Below are 25,093 nucleotides of genomic sequence, written 5' to 3'. Positions count from 1 at the left end.
GTAAGGCGGTATGATGTATTCCTCCAACTTGATGCCCCCTCCTAGCATGCAACTATGTTTCATTCATTCATAAGGCTAGTATCTTTTGAGCCAGTCATCTCTCACTAGTGCCACCGACGAGGGACAAGTCTTTCAACAAAAGAACCTGTAGGGACATTTCAGATCACAATAGTAATATTTGGTTCATAAATGTTTATATGGTGACAAGATAGTGGCAGACATTTTTTTTTCATTGTTTTTAAACCAACCTCAGTATATAGGGGATTTCTTTGCCTAGACATATTTAGGCTGTGACCACAGGAACACTGCAAAAACTGATTTTTATTTTCCCAATCAAATCCAACTCAATAATTTTTTTATACTTGCAAATAATGCTAGCTAGTATTTATCATATGTCCATTTAGAATTACACTTACAAACAAGAAATCTGCATTTGTTCCTGCAGGCACATTTTTAGACATTGCCTTTTAAGGTGTGGGGCTGTGAAATTCTATTTTCTACATGTCAACTTCTTCATGCATAGCAGGAACTTATGATTCCCTAAAAGGCAGGAGGGCAAAAAAAAAAAAATTCAGCCCTTAGTAACCTGGATCATCCTATTTGTTCTCTGATCTGTGGTCCTCCATTGATCAACTTCTGGATCCTGATCCTTTAAGTCGAGTCACCTGAGAAGAGAGAAGATAACACCAGAAAGCAAGGCTGTGATGTGAACTAGACAAAACAATGTATAAGTTGCCATTGTATAAAGATGTATAACACATGTTCATTCCCTTCTGTGCCACAGAGCCTACTTAATCTCTCAACAATGTATTATCAGGGTTTGACAATAAATTTTTTAATACAATCTCAAAATTACAAAAGAGATGTTCAGCCCAAATCATCCTGTTCCAAAATCTATTTTTTAAACTCCGTAAACAACACAAAATACAATCATGCACCACACAGCAGTGTTTGGTTAACAGACTGTGTATAGGATGGTAGTTCCATAAAAGGACATCGCCGAGTGTTGTCATTGTAGTCTTGGTTTGTGTACATATATTTTGATATTCACACAATAAAATATTCACCTAACAATACATTTGTCAGAGTGGGGGATGCGTGGCTGGGAAAATATTCAGTTTATAAATCTGATTAATAGGAAATATGCTGAGGATAATATCAAATTAAATACTGAACACTTTGTCTTTTATAGGAGGTTTTGAGAGATATGATCTGTACAATTCAGATTGCCTAGAAAGTTTTTAATTATTTGTTTGGTAGATGGTAGTAGTGGGGTTTGAACTTAAGGCTTTTTACTTGCTAAGTAGGTGCTCTATCACTTAATCCATGTCCTTAGCCCTTTTTTGATTTAGTTATATTTCCAACAGGCTCTCACCTTTTTACCCAGTGCCAACCTCCCACTGTGGTCCTTTACTTAACAGCATCTTGTGTGGGAGGGATCACAGTGCCACAACCACCTGGCTTTTTTGTTGAAATGGGTGTATTGATAACATTTTTGCCTAGGTTAGACCCAAACTATGATCCTCTTGAACTCTATCTCCCAACTAGCTGAGATTACTTCTATGCCTGGCTGTTCCAGAAAATTTTAGGAGCATATTTGGGCTGAAGACAGTTAATACCACAATAAAAAGAAAGACATTCAATGAAAATTTATTATTGATCATGATAATAAAGATAACAAACATATAAGATGATGCTAAGTGAAATGAACCCCAAGACATGGACACAAGAGGTTTTCCTTTGTTGTTGTTAGTGTTGTTGTTGTTTTTAATGTACTATGTGATGTCTTGATTGTGTTGTATTTTCCTCCTATGGTTTATCCCCTGTTGTCACTGTAATTGATTTTGGCACCCTGGGTATTGTATATACAGTTATTTGAATGAGGGAAGGGAAGGGGAAAAACAAAATGGTTAGACAAAGGACAAAAGGGGAAACAATGCAACAGTGAGACTTACAAGACAATATTTGTTGGAAATGATCTGTACAGCTGGGGAGGGGAGGCAGGAGGTTTGGGGAAAGTAGGAGAAAAATGAGGAAGATGTAACAAGTTTGACAAGAAATGTACTCACTACCTTACTTACGTAGCTGTAACCCCTCTGTACATCACCTTGATAATCAAATTAAAAAGTAAATAAAAATAAAAAAGATAAAGACATTTCATACTGATAATTCATTTTAAAGGATTAATTCTATTTTTTAGCTTGTTCATTTTCCTTCTTCAATGTTCTTTTCTTTCCTTTTTTCATTTGGTAGCATGGAGGTTTGAATGAAGGGCCTAGTGTGCTTCTATGAAGGCACTTTACTGCTGAGCCATCCCTCCTGCTACTCTCACCACTGGTGATTTGTGAGCTAGGATCACACTTCCTGCCCAGGCATGTGTCTGCACCCCAATCCACCTATTTTAGGCTTCCCATCATTGCTGAGATCACAGATCTGTGTCCATGTACCCAGCTTCCTTCCATTGACATGGAGTTTCGTGAGCTTTGATGCTTAAGCTGGCCTGGAACCATGATCTTCCTACCTGACCTCTTCTCTTTTGAGACAAAGTCTTGCTCCATAGCTCTGGCTGGCCTCATTCTGGGGTTAAAGGTGTATACCACATGCCAGGCTCACCTCCTTAATCTTCTTATTTAAAGTCATAATAACAGTACTAGCAAAAATTGTTGAAAGATTACTATGTTAAAGTCATTATTTTGTATCAACTAATTCTCTCTAAAAGCTTGTAACAGAACTGTCATTATAATAAATAACAGCTAGCAGTTCCTCAGCATTCACTGTGCCCAAAGTGTCAACACTTTATATGTATTAACTTGCTAAAGTCACACATCTATGATGAGGTTACTGCGTTTAACCTCTGTGTAAGAAGATAAGAAAGATGAGCCTGAGATATACTAAACAACTTGCTAAAGGGACTAAAGCTCAGAATCAGGCAAAACCAAGGTACTAGGAAAAAAGCAAATGTCATTCTATTACTTGTTAGTTTTGACTGTCACAGGTTCTATTTAGTTGTGTACAGGCCAACAAAAGAACACTGTATTCTGTGTGAAAACTCCTAATAACAGCTATTTATATCATTCCAATCACTACCACAGAATTGTCAACAATGACCATATTATTCTGAATGTTTGATTTGTTCTTTTGTTAACATTTTACTTAACAGTCTCTTGCCTCTAGTTATTTGTGGGTGTGGGTGTTTGTGTTTTATATGTGGTGTGTGTGTATGTATGTGTGTGTGTGTGTGTGTGTGTGTGTGTGTGTGTATGACAGAGAGAGAGAGACAGACAGACAGAGACAGAGACAGAGACAGAGACAGAGAAATGCACCAGAAAGGCAGAGAGCCATGTAGTGCAGTGTTACCTGAAACTGCTGTAGGCATCCTGCACCCAAAGGGAAGTACATTAGACAGCATACGGAGAATGTGGATGGCAGGTGGGGAGCCTGGTTCTTTGATAATACAATTGATGAACTAACCAATCTCAGAATCACACACCTCTATTTTGGTGATAATATTATTTCATAAGCAATTTTCAGTTTAGGTTTCTATACTTACTGCCCCAAACATCCTGATATAGATATATTAACTATACTCATATTTTTCTGTATCTGTTTTTCCTAGCTTGGTTTACTCTTCAAAACTGAATGCATCTAGCCCATACCCCTCTAGTACCCCACCACCCACATACCAAGAACTTGAATTGTGAAACAATACAGTAACAACAATCCCCAAACCTCAGACAGCAATGTAAAATGGCTAGTAGAAAGGATTCTGACACAAAGCAGTGGCAAGTGTTTGAGTAATAGTCATGCCAATTACCTTGACCTGATCATGCCACATGATCACATTGTATCCTATAAATATGCATACTATCATGAGTGAACAAAAACAAAAACAAAAGATCAAATGATTACTTCTTGCTCACAACTCTTAGCTGTGTCTGTTGTGTGTTGACTTTGTATTATCCTCCCTCTGGGACCAAGACTGATAGGGAACATAAATTGAAAAATTGTGTGACACTGTGACAGGTGATAATAAAGTCAATAGAATCTCATACTGGCAAGTCAATGCTCTGATTCAAAAGTGACACCATCACTTCTGCTGACAGCTTACTAGTCAACACTAGTCACATGATCCTGTCCAACCACAGGAGGATAAGGAATTGCAAAAGATATCCCAAGAGCAGCAGAAGAAGTAGTATAGCTTAAGAACTACCAAGGTTTCCCAGGTGTTGGAGTTCCTAATTAGAGCTATTTGCAGGACTATTGGTGTAACTCTGTGGTAGAGTGGCTGCCTAGAGCTATTTGCCTAGAAAGGGGAAATTGGGCTGGAAGAAAAATACTAAAAAGGGATTTTTTCCAATAATAAGCAGATTAAAAAAACTTGAATAGTGAAATCCAAGAGTTATAATAACAAAGCATACAAATAATAAGGGTACAGCTCAGTAATTACCAGAAAGTGAACTCATTTGTAAATGAGCCCTTTATGTTATGTGTGCTGTGCTATGTGTGAGCAGATGTTTGAAGCACAAGTGCTTATCCTAGTTGTTAACATGTACCATTGCCCTGAAGCAAGCTGGAGGAAGTTACATAATGAGCATTATCACTCAGGGTTCAAGTAAGAGAAGATCTATGTGTAGATAATGCATTACAAGCCCAATTAGGAAAGCTAGCTACTCAGTTTTCACAAGGTTGTCTTTTTGACTAATGATAGAACCTAAATTCCATCCTAAATTCCACTCAGGAAAGGAAGCCAATGAAGAAGGCTGGGACTCCACCAGGCTAGACTAAAATCTTTTCTTTGTTCCTTCTGACCTTCGTCCAGTTGCTAAACAAGTATACACCTGGTCTTCTGGGGGCAGAAGAAATGTAGGAAGATCTCAGGAGAAAGGAGAGAAGAAACAGTTGAGCTGCTGTTTATGGTCAACAGTAGTGTTCACAAATTCACAGAATGGTGGCCACTGCCTTGCCTCTTCCAATTCTCGTAGGATAATATCCCATTCTAATGGGAAGAGGAATTCTGGGAAGTTTCTCTACTTACCCTCATTCTTGATTTCTAGTCCTGGGAGCAAAACAAAAATTGATATCTTGAAACTTCCCTATCTTGCAGTAGACGACGTATAACAAAACCTACATTTGGTCTAAGGAAAAGATTTGCAAGTTTTAAAATGTAGTCTTCCTGGGTAGCAGCTAGGTATGAGCAATGGGGAAATGCAAAGAGAACTTAAAATGGAGAAAATATTGCAATTAAACTTCCTTACTCACAGGTGACATCAGTCCAGTACACTGGACCTAGGGATAGGATTTTCTCACAGGCAATCTCAGTAAATACTCAAACCCCAAAGACTAAAGTTGTTCTCATAATAGTGAGTTCCTGAAACAAGCTGCAATTAAGAATCAATTAAAGGTGTATTTGTAACAGGAACTTCAACTGTTTTTTTGCTGCCACAAATTAACCAGGAGCAAGAGAAAGGCTGTTCTCTCCACAGTCACTTTGCAATCACCTTGGGTTCCAGGAAAGACAGAACTGATAACATCTTTATGATAAAGGACTGGAGCCACCCTGAAGAACAGCAGAGGCTAACAGGGCAGATCACCCCCAAGTGAGAATACTTAGTTATAATGATCAAGCTGCACCGTGGAGCAGAAGAAATCATCCCATAGGAACCAAACTGTTCCCCAGTGCTGGCAGCAATAGCAACTTCTCCAGAATGCAGAATAACTAGAACTGAAATAAAGTCCAGCCAGACCACACTTGTAACCAAGACCCTTAACCTATGTGTACATTTTGTCTCCTGTCCCTGATACTTCCTCTCCCTAAGCATAACATGTAGATCTGTATCTTGAAGATGGTTGAGGATGGACTGAAATGCCACTATCATGTGTGTAACCTCCTGTCTCTGTCTCTTTCCTAGTAAGCTTTTCTATCACTTTCACTGTGTGCATCTTGCCTGATTCTTCTTCTGCTAGGATCAAGGTTGAGCAGCTTCATTGAATTTCTGGTAACAATCTGACACACAAGAATAGGATATACTGCTGTACACTATATTTATAGTACTTCATGCCCTAATCCTTATGCCTTATGTCCACCCCCTCTCCCTCCACACACACCTGGTGGTTAATTGCAGATAAGAGTCTCATGGCCTTTCCTTTCTGGACTGGCTTTGACCTAAGTATCCCGAGTTGCTAGGATTACAGACATGAGCCACCCATGCCCAGCTCTTCTGCATTTTTAATGAACATTGGTTTAATTTCTTCCATTAAAAATAAGGACTGATTTGCTAAGTCAGCAAAACTTATACTGACTGATATCCAATACATGTTTGATAAAGATCACCGAGAAATTATCTTTTTTCTAGTCTACCTGCCTAACAGGAAAAACTCAGAGGCAAGTTGTTTTCATTTCTTGTTAAGTCACACATATGGAACAACAGATCTTCAGGATCCAAGTTCACTAGAGAGTATTACTTTGACAAGTTTACAGATGAATAAACCTCATATGCTAATTAGGATCCTCCAATCTTCTAATCAGCAAATGAGTTTAAAATGAAAAAAAAAAAAAAAGAAACCCTCTACTAGTAGTTTTTTGGTAGGGCACTAGCTAGCTGTCTTGAATGATTTCCCCTAATTTGGAGCAGTCCCCAGGGTTTAGAGATGTTTGCAGGAGCTTGGTAAACAATCTGTTCTGACACATTGCAGTTGCTGGTGGCTTCACACCAAGATCCTCACCACATTTAAAGACTGAGAAGTGAATTCATTAACATCTCCCAGACAGGGCCCTGCACAGGTCCAGTTGTATCAGCAATTGAGAGAAAGAATACACTGGGAGCATGCAGAGAGCCTCACCCTTGGACTATTTGGAAGCAAAACCCTTTGTGTATTTCTCCTTGATAAGGGCATCTTTACCCACTGTGTCTTCTGTTTCATCCTTCATAACCAAGCCTATCAATTTTACCTTCAAAAGTGTCACTGCTACTACCTCTCCTTTTCTATCTTACAATCAGGGTTCATAGTCAGGAAGGGTATACTGGGTATACTGGTGGTACTGTACCATCACTGATAAGTGCTTTTCCGAATCTTGCATCAGTTTTTGGCCTCTTGCCTAAGACTCAGCACACAAAAGGTTAACATCCAGGCTGACCTGAGCTCTAGGACTACTAGATGATCTGCCCTGCTTAAGATCCCAATGGTGGGCTGAAAAATACCCCCAGAAGATGTCATTCCTATAGCAGGTTGCTTTAAAAGACAGATACCCAGGAATATTAACTCAAATGGCTAAAGATATGATAAAGTTAATGCTTTTAGAGATGAGGACAAATGTTATATTATCTGATAGGTTCTAGATGCAATCATATGCATTCCTATAAGAAGGAAAATAATGGTTGACACACAGAAGAGAAGTTAATGTGAGAATGAGCAGAGAATGAGAGAGATTTGAAAATGCTGATCATGAGAATTGGAGTGATGTAACTTTAAAGCAAGGCATGGCACAGCAACCAGAAGCTGAAAGAGGCCAATAACAGAACACTACTTGTAGGCTATGGAGAGAGCACGGTTCTGTTGACACTTTGATTTCTGACTTCTGGCCTCCAGAACTGTAAGAGAATAATGCATTTCTGTTGCTTTAAGCCATCTAGTTTTCGATAAATTCATTCTAGCAGCTTGCTAGGGCTGTCACTTGAATCATATCAGCCTTCCTGCTCACTTTCTGGAGCCCAGTTTTTTCTTCTCCAACTCACTTTAAATACAGTTGCCTGAATTCCTTTGCACACTTTTCACATTTTTGTCTAATCTAGTCCTCTCTCTTTGAGACACACCTTTAGTTTCCATGACTAAGAATAATTCTCATAATAAAAACAATTATTTTAGTTGGGCACCTGTGGCTCATGCCTAAAATCCCAGCTACCCAGGAGACTCAGATCTAAGGATGACAGTTTGAAGCCAGCCCCCAGGAAAGTCCATGAGACTCTTATTTCCAATTAACCACCAAAAAGCTGGAAGTGGAGCTGTGGCTCAAGTGGCAGAGCACTGGCCTTTGCAAAAAGGCTCAGAAACAGTGCCCAGGCCCTGAGTTCAAGCCCCAGGTTTGGTACAAAAATAAATCACTTTATAGAGTACTTTAGATATGCAAGGCACTGTGCTGGATGATTTCTTGAAAGTATGACATGGCCACGGTATATTGTGGTTAGCATTATTATGCTACAGATATGGAAACTGAGGCCCAAAGTATTTGTCTGGCTGTGTGGGTGGCAGAACTGCAATTACTCATGTGCTTTTAGCCAGCACAGTGCTCTGGATCCCTCTCCTAAGGGCTTGTCTAAAATTCTACCCCCTTTCTAGAATTTGTGTGTACCACCTTCTCTGCAAAACAAGTTCTCTTCTAAAAACTTGAAACATGACAAAGCCATACTTTCTTTTCTTGATTTCTCAAGCATTTTCTACATACTGTATGCCACTTGAAAGATACATAAAATTACAAAGAAGGGAGGACATATAACCCTCCAGTATTCCGATCTTCTAGAGTTCTTTTCACCTTTTTATACAGACTGAAAATTTAGTATTATTAGGTTATTTTATGTTTTTGACTCAGAAACATAGCCTCCCCTGAAATTATGTGGTTTTGTGTAGGTTAATTTCCTTACGATATGGTTTTTGAACCTAGAACCTGTTTACCTCAGAGTATAAGATTTAGCACAGGACATTCATTCAATAAGCACTTGAACTGAAAAGCAGTTAATTAGCCAACAAAGATTTATTTCATGAGAATAGGCTTCTCTGACTTCATGGGTAACAATAAAGTAGATATAAATATTGGAAAAAACCAACTGAACATCTCACTTCAGGTTGAAATAACCTGCTGCAATTGGAGATAGAAGATCATGCTTCTTACTAGAGTCCAAATGCACAGCAATCCATGGCAGCTTTCAACTTCATTTCCAATTGCATTAGTCAGAGAAGTGTGCTTGATTATCTTATTGACTCTTCCTCCTCTCCCAAAATCATGTGAGAACCAAATGAGGTAATGTTAAATGACATAATATACACAACTGCATTCTGTAAATAAAAAGGTATGTTGTCATCCCTCTTTCTAACCTTACAGTACCAGATGAAATGTACTCTGAACATGCTTCCATGTCCCCGGCCATCAGTCATTCTACTTTTTGGCAACATTATCTGAGAAGCTAGACTCCACATAATTAGCATTTGTATTAATTTTAAATAAAATACTTTACCACAGTACATTGCTCATCCTAGAATCTTAATCAAATTTATATCAATATTTTATTTAGTGTATTGGCTAGCTGTTATCATTGCTATGACCAAATTCTGGCTGAATAATTTAATGAAGAAAACATTTTTTGTCAGCTTATTGATCCTGAAGTATCAGACCACCCTGGGAAGGAGGATATGGTAGAGTATTCTACCATATTGTGAACCTATTCTAGGTTCACAACATAGTGGTCAGGAAGTAGAGAAGGGGATTAAAGAAAAGGGGCCAGGAGCCGGGCGCCGGTGGCTCACGCCTGTAATCCTAGCTACTCAGAAGGCTGAGATCTGAGAATTGCGGTTCAAAGCCAGCCCGGGCTGGAAAGACCATGAGACTCCTATCTCCAATAAACCACCAGAAAACCGGAAGTGGCGCTGTAGCTCAAGTGGTAGAGCGCTCGCCTTGAGCTGAAGTGCTGAGGGACAGCGCCCAGGCCCAGAGTTCAAGCCCCGTGACCAACAAAAAAAAAAAAAAAAAGAAAAAGAAAGAAAGAAAAGGGGCGAGGGAAAGAAATAATCCCAAGGCATGCTCTCCTCAATGCAACCTACGTTACCAACTATCTCCTGTCTCTCCTATCTTTCACTACCATCCAACAATGTCCCCATATTATTAATACGTCTGGGGATTAAGCCATTGTTGAGGTCCAAACCTTCACGATCTAATTGTCTCTGGAAACACCCTTATAGACACACCCAGTGGCACGGCTTCGATAATCAGATTTGTATCACATTTAGTTTTAGTGCTCACTGTTAAGCTCCCAACTTGGAACCCTGATTTTTTTTCCCTTCCGTGAGAACCTTGTGCATGTTAGGCAAGTGATCTACAACTGAGCTACTTGCTTAATCTTTTTTTTTCTTTTTTGAAACAGAGTGTCACTCTGTAGCTCATCTTGGCCTTGAACTTGCTGAGGAGCCCATACTAGCCTAAAATTCTTGATCCTCTGCCTCTACCTCCCAATGCTGGGATTTTAGGTGTTCATTAGTACACTTGGCTTAATATATGATTTTATTCTACAAAATCTGAATTCTTTGCTTTGTAAGTAACTCTTAAGTGATTGCTTTACTTTGTAAGTATCTTCATTACTTTGCAAGTATCTGTAAATAATTATAGCTCACTTTGTAAGTATCTGTAAGTAATATGGAAGTGATAAATATTCTAGCTCTTAAACATTAGGGCCTGGTAGAGTGGCTCATGTGGTAGAGCACCTTAATATGCACAATGTCTGCATATTTTTCGGTTGCCTTTATATGGAGTTAATGCATAAAATAAAGGATTCAAAGTTCAATGTGAATTCCAGATAAATAGTGCAAAGTTCTTAGTGTAAGCATGTTCTATGAAATCACTGGGTCATACTCATATAAAAACATATTCATTGTTTATCTGAAGATCAAATTAAACTGAGTGTTAAATCTGTATTTTTTTTCTTTCTTTTTTTTTGCCAGTGCTAGGGTTTGAATTCAGTACCTCACACTTGCTACATTCTACCATTTGGTAGCCCTGCTTTCTGCAGGTTATTTTGGAGACATGGTCTCTTGGCTTTTTCTGCCTGGACTGCCTTTGAATGGTGATCCTCCAGATTTCATCCTCCCAAGTAGCAAGGCATTCGGCTCGTGTCTATCTTCACTTATTCAGTTTGGCATTTCTGATCTATGTATAATAATTTGAGTACTGAAAAGCTTGGGTTATAGCTTTTCCTCTCAAATTCTAAGTGGTACACCATCATCTTCCAAGCATCCTTTGGTGTCTGATTTTTATTCCTTTTTGGAATCCTTTCCATTTTCTTTTCCTTCTGAATGCCATAGGGGTTTTTCTTTAGTTTTGTAATATGTAATATTCTTAAGGACATACAGGAAATTTCAGAACTTTACTCAAAGTTCTTGTAAAGCTTCATTCAGAGACTCCTGAAATTATATCATGTGATTGGCAACCAATCCTCATGACCTACTTTAAACTTTCCTATCCCCACCCTTTCAACTTTAATATCAACATGTGTGGGTATAAGATGGATAGTTATATCTCTTAGTACATAACCTGCAGAAGTGAGAGGGAGTTGAAGAAATGTCAACTAAAAGAACAAATGATGCATTAGGGGATCAACATTAAGACTGGCCACACGTTTTTCCAGTCTCATGCATCAGAGAACTAAAACAATACACTGTAGTTGCTGAAAAATAGAAAAATAAATAAACATATAGTAATCTCTGATAACAGTGCCCTAACATATGGAACTATCATGAATGAATCACTGTTGGTTTCAAGGAAAAAAGTAATTTAAATCAGTTCAGTTCTTGATAAAGAGAATACGATGCAGAAAGTATTTAATTAAGAAACATAGGCTAATAGGCTTTTGTTTATTCAGAAGCAGAGTGAAACTCATGTTTCATTTTGTCACCCTTGCTGAGAGGGCCTGGGAACACGAGAAAATAATTTTTCCCACTTTGCAATGAATGACAACAAGGTGTCCCTGCTGTTCAGAAGAGCAACATGCCAGCATTTGATGGAGCCAGTAGGCCAATGAGGGCTCCTTGGATTAAGACCCTGCTGCTGCCCCATGAAGGGGTGGAAGGGTGATTGACTTCTGGCACCATCAGCATGTTGTGGAGGAACCAAATGCCTTTTGATGTGAAGCTGCAGTCCTGGGTCAGAGGCCTGATTCCCCGTCTCACACTGTCTCTATAAACAGTCCGACTTTCTGGGTAGATCAACTCTGAGGTCTTCACCCTCCACAGGGTGAAGAGTTTATCTTCTTTCTGTTCTTTTATCTACTTCGCCTAGCTCTTTCACAATTGTGGCAAACAAGTCACAAGTCTAAGGAGTTGTATGGGCACTGTAAATAAGATGTTTTTCTAGACTGCTCCTACTCAAACACAAACTGATTTCATTTAGGGCAATTACAGTCTATATTCTTTGAATTAGCAAATCTTCACTATTTACCTCAGTCACATATGAGGCGATTCTGATTTGGTTTCCAGCTGTCTCTTCTTTTGGCATCTGCTTATTACTGTGTGTTCAGTCATGTGAATCTCCCATGGCATCTGACTTTCCATGAGATTCTATTGTTTAAGAATTAAGCAACAGCAATAATAACAGGAAAGCTTTCCTGAATTCTACCTCAGAATTATTATTACTATTATTTTTTTTTGTCCCTCATGGGGCTTGAACTCTGGGCCTGGGCTCTGTCCCTCAGCTCTTCAGCTCAAGGCAAGCGCTCTACTGCTTGAGCTACAGCGCCACTTCTCATTTTCTGGTGGTTTATTGGAGATAGGAGTCTCATGGTCTTTCCTGCCTGGGCTGGCTTTGAACCACGATCTTCAGATCTCAGCCTTCTGAGTAGCTAGGATTACAGGCATGAGCCACCGGTGCCTGGCAACCTCAGAATTATTTTCATCAACTGAACATGAGTTCAGCACCATCCTGGACATTAACCTTTATACAGTTGTTACTATCTCGATCAAGCCAAAGTTTCCCTTATACTTAAAAGATCATGTGATTTCAGGAACCCAAAGGGAAATCTTTCTCATCCTAGGTACTGTGTCACCACTCTACCTGATAAAGCATGACAAGTCAAATCTTTAAGTAGAGCACTGCCAACTTTGAGTTATGGGGATGTTACAGTCAAAGTTCAATAGGCACACACATGCATACGCACACATGTGTGGAGGTATACGTATGTGAATGTGTGTGCGTGTGGATGTGTGTGGATGTGGATGTGTGTGTGTGTGTGTGTGTGTGTGTGTGTGTGTGTGTGTGTGTGTACCTACATACTGTAACATTGATAACTCTGAGCTATAAACCCTGGAGATGAATCAAAACAAGTAAGGCATCTTTTCTCTTGCCTCCAGAGATTTGTTTTGATTAGAACTGAAGTCTTGGCATTTTTTAGATGTTTATTTGAACTCCATGGGTATTTTTTAAAAATCAATAAGAGAGAGAGCAAGATACTTGATTCTTATGTAACACTGGGAAAGGACAATAGAGACAACAGAGGAGTTGCTAGTGTGTGTTTCAAGATGTTTGACAATATTTAGAACTTAGTGTTATAGAGCAAACCAGCCATTTCTGAACCATCTAACTGAGTTTTGCTCATGTGAAACATACTTTATCACAGACTCCCAGGTCACAGTAGGCTCATTGTTCTATTCCTGCCATCTTGAGGGGCATAGCCTAGCTGTTAATAATACTATGAATATGCATGAAGGGAGGTCAAGCAGATGGCTCTGACATTAAGAAGAGATAAAAGTCATTTTAATGGATTTAACTGTAATTACTTTAAGCAGACACCCCAAAGTAACATGCACAAGATAATATATGTATAGATGAGTCTTATAATTCCCTCCCCTTATTAAGTGAAATAAATAATTGCCACCTGATTAGAACTGGGAGAGAATCTATGCATTCCAGTATAGCCATAGACCACTTCCACACTGACTGCTATCTTTCTTTCCTTTCCATTTCTTAATCCTGTTGAGTATAAAGTACATGAGGAAAAGAGGGCTGCTGAATCATAGTATAGGGGGGAGTGAGTTTTCTTTTTTTCTTTTTAAAAAATATTTTAGGAATGATTACATATAAAAACAAAGAATCCCTCAGAGCTGGGAATGTGGATACTTCTAGTGGACTTAACTGTTGGATTCAGGATTTCAGTAAGAAGAGACTACACAAGCTAAGAGAAAGATCTTGGTGATGAGGTGGCCCAGACAAAAGTCATCAAGCATTGGGAAATCGTAATGGACCATGCTAGATTGATTAAGGAATACATTCCCTGATATCAGACTGGGCATGAGGGTCTCATATGCAAAGTGTATGAGTCTGTTGGCCAGGTCTGTAGTAGTGAAATCTGACTAGACACAAAGGGGAAATTAAATGGTTTAAGCTTAGTTTTATAGCAGAGCATGTTCACTGGTGTGAGATCTGACAGCAGATAGCAAGGCTCTGCAAGGGACCTAGAAATATCAGGATAAGAATACAGACATGCCAGATGTATATTAGGCTCATAAACTATAAATGACTTGGATTGCAGGGTCTGAGCCTACACAAATGTTGCAGCTCCCAGGAACAGAACTGAAATATGGGGTCCCCAGGCAAGGGCCTAGAGCTTTGTTACACAAAAGCGGGAAGAATTCATAGCAAGGTGATAGTAATACTGCTAGCATTTGGATCAAGACCTATTTGTTAAAGGCTTGTGCTCAGAGTAGTGCTTGGTTCCAGGTTAGATGGGAAGATGATTGAACTTTTAAGAGGTGGGCCTAGTGTGTCTTCAAGTCATGGGAGATGTGTCTTGAAGGGGGTATTGAGACCTCAGCCCCTTCCTCTTGTTCTTTGTTTTGCTTCTTGTCTATAAAACGGAGCAGTTTTGCTTCACCACACATTCTCATGATACTGTGTTTGCTGTCCTGGTACAAGCCCAAAGGCACCAAGGCTAAGAAGTCACATAATGGAACTTCCAAACCAATGAGCCAAAATAAATCTTTTCTCTGCATAACTTGACTATCTCAGGTATTTGTTACAATAACCAAAAGCTGAAGGACACAAATAACAATAGTGATGACATGCAGAAACACAAGTAACTGTGGCTAACTTGTAACTGAGCATTTATATGTACTTATCCTAGCATATAAGTGGTTGACTCAAACTTCTTGTTTAACCAAAGAAATAACGAAGGTCTGGAGACATTAAGTGTACTGCTCAGATGACAGTGGTAAGTGGCAGAGGTAGGATTTAAACCAGCTTTGTTTCACTCCTAAGCTGCTGAGCATCTGCTTCATCAGCATGGCTCCTGAGAAGAACTTCTTCCCCAGAGCAAAGATAGCACACATGTAACTATCAGAAGCAGATCAATGCTGCTCCCAAAACTAACACACGTGAGTAGCAAGCCTGGTTATAGAAAAAGTAATCATTAGATCATAAACTTTTCATTTATATCTACTATCTATTTTGAGAATATAAACAAAGCAACTAAAAGATGGGATTATATTGCTAGAAATTAAAAAGTTACGTTGAAGTCCTAACCTCGGAATCTGTAAATGACTCTTGATTTGAAAATAGGGTCTTAGCAAAGATGAGGCCATAGTGAATTGTGGGATATCCTAAAACCAAATACAGGTGCCCCTGCAGGTTCAGAGAAATTTCAATACATAAGATACACAGGGAGGGAGGCCTTGGAAATCAGAGGCAAAGACTGGAGCCATGCTCCCACAGCTATGGAACACCAAAGACTGTTGACAAACTAGTAGCTGGAAAAGTCAGGGAAGGGTTCTCCCATGTGGCCTTCCTGATGACTCCTTGATTTCAGTCTTTTAACCTCCAGAACTGAGAGAAGCATTTCCAGGATTACTATACTATTTGTGGGCTAAATGCAACTTGATAAAATATCTTTGAAAACAGTGACGACTAATGTATCAAAACTTTTAAACATTATTTTCTCATAATTTGTATTTGTAGTAAGCTGTCTTAATTTGTTATTCATAAATTGAGATTCAGAAAATGTTTAGTCAAGTTATTTTTGAATTGTGTTGTATATATCAGATATGTGTATATATATGTATGTATATCTATACCTGGATATACATATATAAATATAGACATATCACCACAATAATGTCTACTAAGAGATGATTCAATAGTCTATGGCATATCAGTAAGATGAAATGATATGCAACTGTTAAGTATTTTAAAAGTTTTTAGTAATATGTTAAAAATATATTTTACATTCAATGGAAAAAGTCAGAAAATAGAATATGTATACAGCAAATCAATATGATCATAACTGCTAAAACAAATAAGGGAAAAAACTAGAAGGTAATTTATCAAAAGATTAGCAGTAGTTACCTTTTTGAGGAAAATTGGTGGCATTTTTTTCCTGTCTTTTGTTATTTGGAAATTGTCTATTTTGGACATATATTACTCTTTGTAATATATGAAAACAAGAATTTATACAGAAAACATTGGGGGAGTATTATTAGAGGGTTGAAAAGGAAATATTGACTGAAAATTTACCTATGAGGAATGGAAATCTATCAGTACTTATTTACACTAATGAGAAAATAGGGATAAACATGCCTTAATGTCAATGATGCTAACCGGTTATATTTGTATAGAGGTTTCTAGCACTTTACTGGAATCGGAATTTACAAAATATATTTTCCTTACATCTGTTACCTCATCTGATTCTTAAAACAGGTCTAGAAAGAGTGGACTCTGAATCCTGCAGCACTGGCAGAAGAAAGAATAGGATAGAGAGGAACTGATTTCTCAGGAAGCTATAGGCCTCTACTCATGAGTGGCCAGGGCTCTGCCCCTCACTAGTGTGGTTTATATACTTAGCTTCCAGATCCCTTATTTACAAATAAAGAAGATGCAGTGAAGGTTCCCTCTGCCTGTAAGATCTGTGAGGTCTTGAGAGATGGAGCATTGCCTTAGAAAGCCTTTAAGTTTTTGATATATATTTAAAATGTGTTTTTTTTCTCTCTCCCCTCTTCCCAGTGCAAATATCCCTGAAATATGCCTTTTTTTTGTTGGTCATGGGGCTTGAACTCTGGGCCTGGGCACTGTCCCTCAGCTCTTCAGCTGAAGACGAGCACTCTACCACTTGAGCCACAGCACCACTTCTGGTTTTCTGGTGATTAGTTGGAAATAAGAGTCTCATGGGGACTTTTCTGCCTGGGCTGGCTTTGAACCACGGTCATCAGATCTCAGCCTCCTGAGTAGCTAGGATTACAGGTGTGATCCACCAGCTGAAATATGCTTCTTATTTCACTGTGAATGGTAAAATTAGCAGAACTCTGTGGACGTGGATTCCATACTCATCCAGCTGACCTCTCTCACACACAGTGATGGTGGAAACATTGACATCTTCATATGCAATGATTTATTACAGTGTCTCAGTGACAGGGTGCAGGGCAATGATGAAATAGACCTCTCCTCGCCTTTCTCTATGCTCCTGGGGCTCTGATGGCATCTCATCAGACAGCTGCTCTGCCCATCTGCCTGCCCCTTCTCCTTGGTTATCCAAATAACAGAAGCATAAAATCAAAAGACAAGAGGAGAGCTCAGCAAGTCAGCTTAGCCAGCTCTCAAAGTGGGATAAAAATTGCTCCTAAATTACCCTCAGCTCTCTCCCCTTGCAGAAGCTCTGTTCATGTGATACCAATTCTAGGGACAGAGGGAGAAACATCTGCATATAAAGCAAGGATTTCCTCTCCACATTCCATTTGCATCTGAGCATAAATTATAAAGGGCTCTTTAATTCTACGTCCTACTTTCCTTCATACCCAGCCTCTAATGGATTCCTCTGAAATTACATTAGCACTAGTCCTATCATTCTTGCCTCAGTTCAGTTCACAGGCTTGCCTGGAGCAGGCTGGTGAACTGAGTCCTGCCAATCAGATTACTAAATGGTCTGAAGGAAAAACTTGGAGGGGGCTTCTCTAAAACCTTAGTATTCATTCATAAGCGCCATTAGTAAGTGCAAGGCAAAATCTAGAGCCATTGATTTCCCAACCTCCCTTCCTCCCCATGTTTCATAAAGAAAGCTGTTTGCTCCCTTCTTTATGGAGTGTGACAGATGCAGAGGGGACACGATGACGAATTATAGATAGCACTGCCAAGGAGGAGCTCACAGTCAGTGTCAGGATGCAGGATAAATAAACATGAGCCATGTGGAGAGGGGAGAACACAGGCTTGTCGTTGGAGCCACTGGGCATGACTCTCTCCCCTGCCTCTCATCTTTTTGACCTTGTCACAGGGCATGGCATTTATGAACTATTTCTTTATGTGTAGGGACCCCCTTTTCAAAAGGAGGATGAAGATGAAATTATTATTACATATATAAAGCATTTTATACAAAACCTGAGTTATGCTAGGTGCTCAATAAATATAAATAAGTATAAATTTATATAAGTATAATATAAATTAGTTTTCTCCCCTTCTCAGATAATTATCGTATAATATTTGTTGGAACTCTGAGTATGATTACTCAGGTAATTATGGGATAATACTAATTTTAAAAATCCTTTCTGGGCGCCAGTTGTTCATGCCTGTAATACTAACTAATCAGGAGACAGATCTGAGGAGTGCAGTTCAAAGCCAGCCCAGGAGGGAAAGTCTATGAGACTCTTATCTCCAATTAACCACTAGAAAACCAGAAGTGGTATTGTGGCTCAAGTGGTAGAGTGCTTGCCTTGAGCTAAAGAGCTGAGGGACAGTACTCAGGCCCAGAGTTCAAGCCCCATCACTGAAAACTTTAAAAAATATATATTTCCTTGCTCTACCATAATTACCTGAGTAATCATACCCAAAGTTGTATATACCCACAGCAAGAGAGAATTCAGACTGTAACCATCTACCAATCCAGAGTCACAGTGGGGGTGAGGGGAGCCATAAGATGCTAGTATCCTGGGAATTCAATGAGCTTTCTGAGGCAGACTGGGAAAATTAGGCTGCTGCTTTGGCTTCATGCTAAAACTTCTAAACAATTTATTTCCTAACTGGTATCCTTGGGGGAGTTCAGAAGAACTGAGAAGAGAGAGAGAGTCACAATGAACCATCTGATTTGAAATACTGGCTAGGGATTGGCAAAGACGGTGCTTGTAAACTGTCTTTAGGTCTTACTTCCTGAATTGTCAGCTCCCCCTGGACTGGGTGAACAGTAAGGAAGCAAACAAGCAAATAAAAGGGAAAGAAGAATCACAACAGCTGCTATAGAATCATCCTTTTGTGTTTAATATGGGCCAGATGAGTTTAATACAAGTCCAATTCAAGGCAAGCATAGTTGCAGGCAGGCTAACACCAGTGAGGTGATGGGCTGCTCCCAGGAACTGAAGCAGGGAAGGTGAAGCAAGAACAAGAGGGGCACTATCTGCATAAGAGAGAAGACATCTCTGTGTGAGAGAAGTAGAGAGAGTCATGGAGCAAGCATCCTGGTAATGGGAAAAGAGAGTAAGTACGTACCACAAAGTAAGGACCACTATGGCTGCTTGGGAGACACATTGTGGGCACACTTAGGGATTTCTCCAGGCAGAGGACAAGTCCTTGATCTTGACAGTCCATCATAATACTAATCATTACTCCAGTCAATACCAATGGTCCTGCTCTATAGCCTGAAACTCATACGACTATAAGTGATAGGTTGAGTTGAGACCACCCAGGCTAAGAGAAGCCTAATTCAAGGCCTTCCAGGGGCATCTGAGGTGGCCTGAAAATAAGAATCTCTGTGGTTGGGTATAAATGTGAGTCAGGTATTTGACAACTGGTGGAGTGACTGACATGGAGAGATTCAGAGAGAAGTGGGCACAAACAGAATAGCAGAGCTCTAGAATGGGATTGTTGAACTCCAGCTGCCAGTGAGACAATAATACTGCCCCATTCCTAGGGGCTGTCTTTGCTTCCCAGGTCAATCTTAGGCTCTAGAGTATTATTACCCTTCAGTCCTCCATGGGTCTCATTCTTGGATCTGGAACAGGCTAAGGATTATTAACATCAGTATCATTTTATTTTTTAATTTTTTTCAATTTTTTAATTGTGATTAAGTGGTTACATAATTTCCCAAATTTCACAGTACTGTGGGATAGTGATGCTCAGTTAAAGTCACAAACACATTCTAACTTTCCTGGAGCAAATCATCAGTATCATTTTAAAACAACCACTTTCAAAGTTTATTCCATGTGCTCTAAAGGCCTAAAGCTTTCCTTGGTAGAACTGAGGTTAGGAGACTCATTCAGATGACCCATAGCTTTTTCACTCATAGTTAACTGTGTATCACTTGAGTCATACTTCCACTTCAGCATCTTTGCCAGTTGACTGGAGATACAGTCTCATGGATTTTTCTGCCTGGGTTGGCTTTGAACCTTCATCCTCCAGGTCACTGCCTCCTGAGTAGCTAGAATTACAGGTGTGAACCACTTAGTATTCTAATTTATACTAAACTTCTGTCATCGGGAAGAGTGTGCATTTAGAAGCAGGAAATGCTCATATTCAACATTCTCCTGAAGGAATAAATATCAGATATAGATAAAAAATCTTTCCTATCTGGGGACTGTGTTGCTCCCTATGGGAGAGAGCAGTATAATGCAACAAGTAAGTGGAAGAGATGGAAGTAGAGGGAACATCTGATGTAAGCGAAAGGTCAGGTACCTTTTAAAGGAATTGCAAAACAAGCCCAGGGGCTCAGGGAATAACATGAAAAATTCAGGTTCTACCAGGGAATAACATGAAAAATTCAGATTCTACCCGTGAGGAACAGAAAACACATTAACCTCATTTGAAATGAGTTGTAAGGCAAGCAACCCCAAACGCCAATCTTAATAAGAGCACAGGTACTAAAGGTACCCGCTCTGTTACCCCAAAACTTAATCCCCTTTTTACATTCTATTTGATGTTTTGTTCTTGTTGTACCCTGATCTTCCACTTGTAGACACTCCCTAGGTCAAAAGGAAAATTTTCTTCTATGAGAAAGTTTGTTTTCAAATTTTAGAGTGAAGAAGAAAATAGAATAAACTTTTCTCCATAAGCCATACCTTTGACAGAGCCTTAGCTCAGTATGTACCATGAAAAGAACACAATATCCTGATGGAGTCAAAACTAAAGATGCCAAATGGTGATACATAGACTTGATAAGGAAAGTCGGAGAGAAGGGAGCCAGCGTTTACTTTTGTTATTTAAGAGTAGAATGGTGGAGGCTATCAGCATTGTTTGTGATGCAGGAAGAATGATGGGGGTCACAGAAAGTCTTCTTTATCCTTGTTTAGACTAGACGTGGGACAATTGCAAAATGGGGCTGGAAAGATCTCCACAGATGCCAAGGTCATTATAAATGATAGGCACCATCAAAATTGATTTGGAAGTATGGAAGTAAACACTTTCTTAAGATGTGGTTTCTCTACTTATTTCTCCATAGTAGTCATGGGACACTAGGAGATTTAAAGTAGAATGACATAATATGACTTCAATGTTCTCAGAGACTTCTTGTCTACCTTGACCTCTTGACTCAATTACAAGTATTTTAGTAAGTATTCTGGTTTACAAATGTGAGGTATGGGGCCTTTTATGCCTTCTTCATAACTAGGCAAAAGACTCAAAGCCAGTCCATGTTTATTAATACTAGTGTATTAATATTCTGTGGGTGTTATAACAAAATATCATGAAGTTGGTGGTTTAAAGGAACAGAAATTGATTTTTTTTCTCCGTTTGGAGATGGGAGGTTTAAATCCCACAGGGTTGCACTCCATCTGGGGGGTTGAGAGAGGATTTATTCTTTGTCTCTTCCAGCTTCTGGTGACTATCAGCGTTACTTGACTTGTGCCTACAACACTGCAGTCTGCTTCAGTTGTCACAGTTACTTTACTTTTATTTCTTCTGTGTAACTTCCCCTTGCCTCGTTTATCTAGAATGATCTGTACAAACCTCTATTATCTAGAATGATCGGATTCCTTTATCTCAAGATTTTTGACTCCATTGCACCTGCAAAAATTCTTTTTCCCAAATAAGATTACATTTGTAAGTTTTAGGCATTCAAGCCAGGGCATATTTTATGGTGATGAGGAGGAGCTGTCTTTCAACCCACTCTACGTCTAATAACAACACCTAAAGTGCTGTTAAGTCAATAGTACAAATAGCCAGAAAGATTTTTAAATTAGCATTCTGCCCCAAGATTCATAAGTAACAATGCCTTTGAGTACAGCTGCCAAGGACAAGATTAGATTAAGATTCTGAAAAGAGAAGGGTTTATAGGGAGAGTGAGAAACAAGTAATTACCATAGATGAAATCATTTCTGCCATTCACTTTCAAAAGTGGTCTCGTTCAGTTCTTATTGCAAATCTGTGATGACTCATTGTAAGGCTTACTCCTCTAAGTGGAGAAACTGTCAGGAAGCCAGCCAGCAACCCCAAGTTCCACTAACTAGTAAGGGCAGAGCCAAGACTGTAAGCCAGATCCCGGTTCTCAATTCCCATAGTGCTTCCTCTCTGGCCAGGAGAAGGGATTTTGTGCACAACTGCTTCACTCAATGTGCCAATCACCTCCCTCTGTTGGGGTCCTCAATGAAGAAGGCAGAATTCTCAGAGGCTTTGAGAGAGGTTTTCTCAGAGCAGTATTGTTCATCACTGCTGTGCATTACTGCCACCATGTCTGCCCAACTAGAAAATGAAATGAGCAAGATGTGCTGGAAAAATCCACATGTGATTTTCCCGGGCAGAGACCGAGCAAAAAAATGTAGTCAGGAAACAGCACGATGACTTAGTTTTTAAGAAACTTAATCAGTTTTTTTTCCCCCTCAATAATTAAAAAAAAAAAGCAAGTTCCCAACAGGCAGTAAATATTTGTGAAACTAATTATGACACTTTGGATTATGAACTGATTAAACATATTTTGGAGGGCAAAAAGAAGAAAAAACCCAAATGCACTATGCTAGAAGATAAAGTCTATTTTTTTTGTAAAATTAATATTTAAGTATGAGTCTGGAGTATCTGTTGGTAAGGAAACTTCATTCAAATGACAAAGAACTGGAATGAAAATACCTCTACGGTCATCTGTACCAGCATGAACTCCCCTTTTGCCTCTTCATGTTCAAAATAATCGAGTAGCATTAACATGCAAACATTTGAATATAATGAACAGGATGACAGTTCAACCTGCCTGAGGGACATGCTTCTAAAAAGAAAGCTCCAATGGTTAAGTCATTTGTAAATAAGAGTGTATTACCTCTTGAAAACAGAGGTTAAATGTTAGAACGACTGAACAATTACTTTCTTTGCAGCAGTCATTAAGCAGATTTTTTAATTAGACATACATTTGTGAATTGTTAATGGCTTAATGGCACACATGATTTAATAACAGGTCCTTCTTTTGTTTTGGAAAGCCCCAGATTGTTCTTGGGAGTCTTCAAGGTGGCTATGAGCAAACTGTGAGAGCTTTGACCTCAGAAGTTTTTTTTTTTTAATATAATCTTATAAACATTACGGAATGTCTCTTAATAGTCAAGATAGAGTGTTAATACCAGAGGGGACCTTTCCTAGGCCAGAGCTCTAAGGTTGGCTTTCTGGCCTGCTTCCTACTCTGCTTGAGCCAAATCTCTGAAAGTGTTTTGCTTTTCATTTGGGTCCTTGGAGAGGTTGTCAACGAATTAGTCAATCAAGATGGCTAATGGGTTGACCATCCAAGGCTTGGAACCCTCCAGGTATATTTAAATCTGATTAGTAGGTTCTTCAGAAGAAAGGACCTTTGAGAGGCAGAAAGATGAAGCTGTGACAGCAGAATGACAGATATGGGGTTAATACTTTCTGGCAGGTATGATAGAATGTCTCATCTCTCCAGTGAAGGCAGGGCCTCCATTCTCACTGGAAATGGACTGAGCTGGCTGTTCTAAAGGCAGAAGCTGTTACTATCATAGAAAAGACAGTTTCACATATGCTCAGTGTAAAAGAATTTGGCCACGCAAGTCATCTTCACACATGATCGCAGTGTCTGCAGATCCCAAAGGCAAAAAGTGCTCAATACCCTACACTCTCAATTATTCATGGCTTTTAAGGCTCTCTCCCCCTGCCAGTCACAGGGTCAGAGACCTTCAGTCTTCTAGAATCAGCAGCTATCAGCTAGAATGATGGTACCTTTCCAAGTGAAAAATATTGTCAAACACTATCTAGGTAAATATGTTATGGTGAGAAGATGTTTGCATTTAAGATAGCAAGTGTATTTTATAATAATAACAGGCAATCTTTACAGAGTTCTTACTGGGTGTTATATTTTTTTTCTCCTGCAACCCTAAAAAGGTTATACTATTATCCTCATTACAGATGAGAAAACTGAGGTGTACAGTGGTTAAGTAACTTGTGAAAGGTCACATGAATGATTAGTAGTAGAACTGGTTCTGATGCCCATACTTTTAAATTCACTATTTTAAATTCCCATCTATCACTTATGTGATGATACCTTTATTTGCATAATCAACATTTCTAATGGATGAAGATAACTTGAGCAAGGGCCATGTGAAGAGGAGGAAGTTACCTATTAGATCATCACAGTTGAAGGCACAGTCTCCTGAGTCAGATAGAAAAACAGTAACATGCACGTCCAGCACATACAGTCTGAACAATGTCTTGGGATCTCAGTTTACTCATCTGAAAAATGGAGACAATTAGGGTACATAACTCATATGACTGTTGTGTGATAACTATTATATATCTAACATTTATTGAATGCTTATTTTTGTAACAACTGTAAGATTCATGGAAGTGGTTCCTCCTTGGCACAATGTAAGAATTTATGTTAGCTGTTAATTTTTATTTATTACTATATGTTGATAAACTTGAACTACTTTTGTTATATCAGAACTCTGATCTATTGAATATGGCTCTTAATATGTACATCAAGGATAAAGCTTGGAAATCTTTCTTACCATGTCAAATTTTACCTATAATTTATTTTCCATTAAAATCTAATGCATAATTGTGTACACTTTTGAAATATCACATTATATGTTGCTTCTATTATTCTCAGAAATACTTTGTCTTTGTCATAGCATATTTCTGAATCTAGCTACATCTCCAACTTCTCCAGAACCTGATAAACAGACTTGTTTTTCTTCACAGATTAACAAAGAGAAGATAATTAACTCTGAATCCTGATTTTTTTAATCTAAAATTTATGGGAAATGCAGTTAAATTGACTTAAAATAATCACAGTCCTCTATCAGCCCAAAGGCTGGAGGTACTCATGAACCACAAAGCAGCTAGTTCAATAACAGCCTTGATTTTTCTAATTCATTTCACAACCCATCCTTGGCATGATACTCTTTTACCTTTCTACTGTCAGAGTCTTGGGCTGAGTAAATTAGGTAG

At 39.0% G+C, this 25,093-nt stretch overlaps 1 long non-coding RNA gene across 1 annotated transcript in view; it reads right to left on the bottom strand.

Annotated features, from left to right (window-relative positions):
- Positions 1 to 346: 346 nt before the first annotated feature.
- The window catches only part of LOC138827868 (uncharacterized), a 134,965-nt gene continuing 110,218 nt past the window's right edge, over positions 347 to 25,093 (bottom strand). The window contains exon 3 of the long non-coding RNA XR_011372188.1: positions 347 to 665. This is a non-coding gene — a long non-coding RNA (uncharacterized lncRNA). The remainder of the gene's footprint in view (positions 666 to 25,093) is intronic.

Source organism: Dipodomys merriami, unplaced genomic scaffold (assembly GCF_024711535.1).
Source record: "Dipodomys merriami isolate MVZ:Mamm:240054 unplaced genomic scaffold, mDipMer1.0.p SCAF_16, whole genome shotgun sequence".
NCBI lineage: Eukaryota > Metazoa > Chordata > Mammalia > Rodentia > Heteromyidae > Dipodomys > Dipodomys merriami.
Note: the sequence above shows the minus strand (reverse complement) of the source record. Positions and strands in the feature narration are given on the sequence as shown.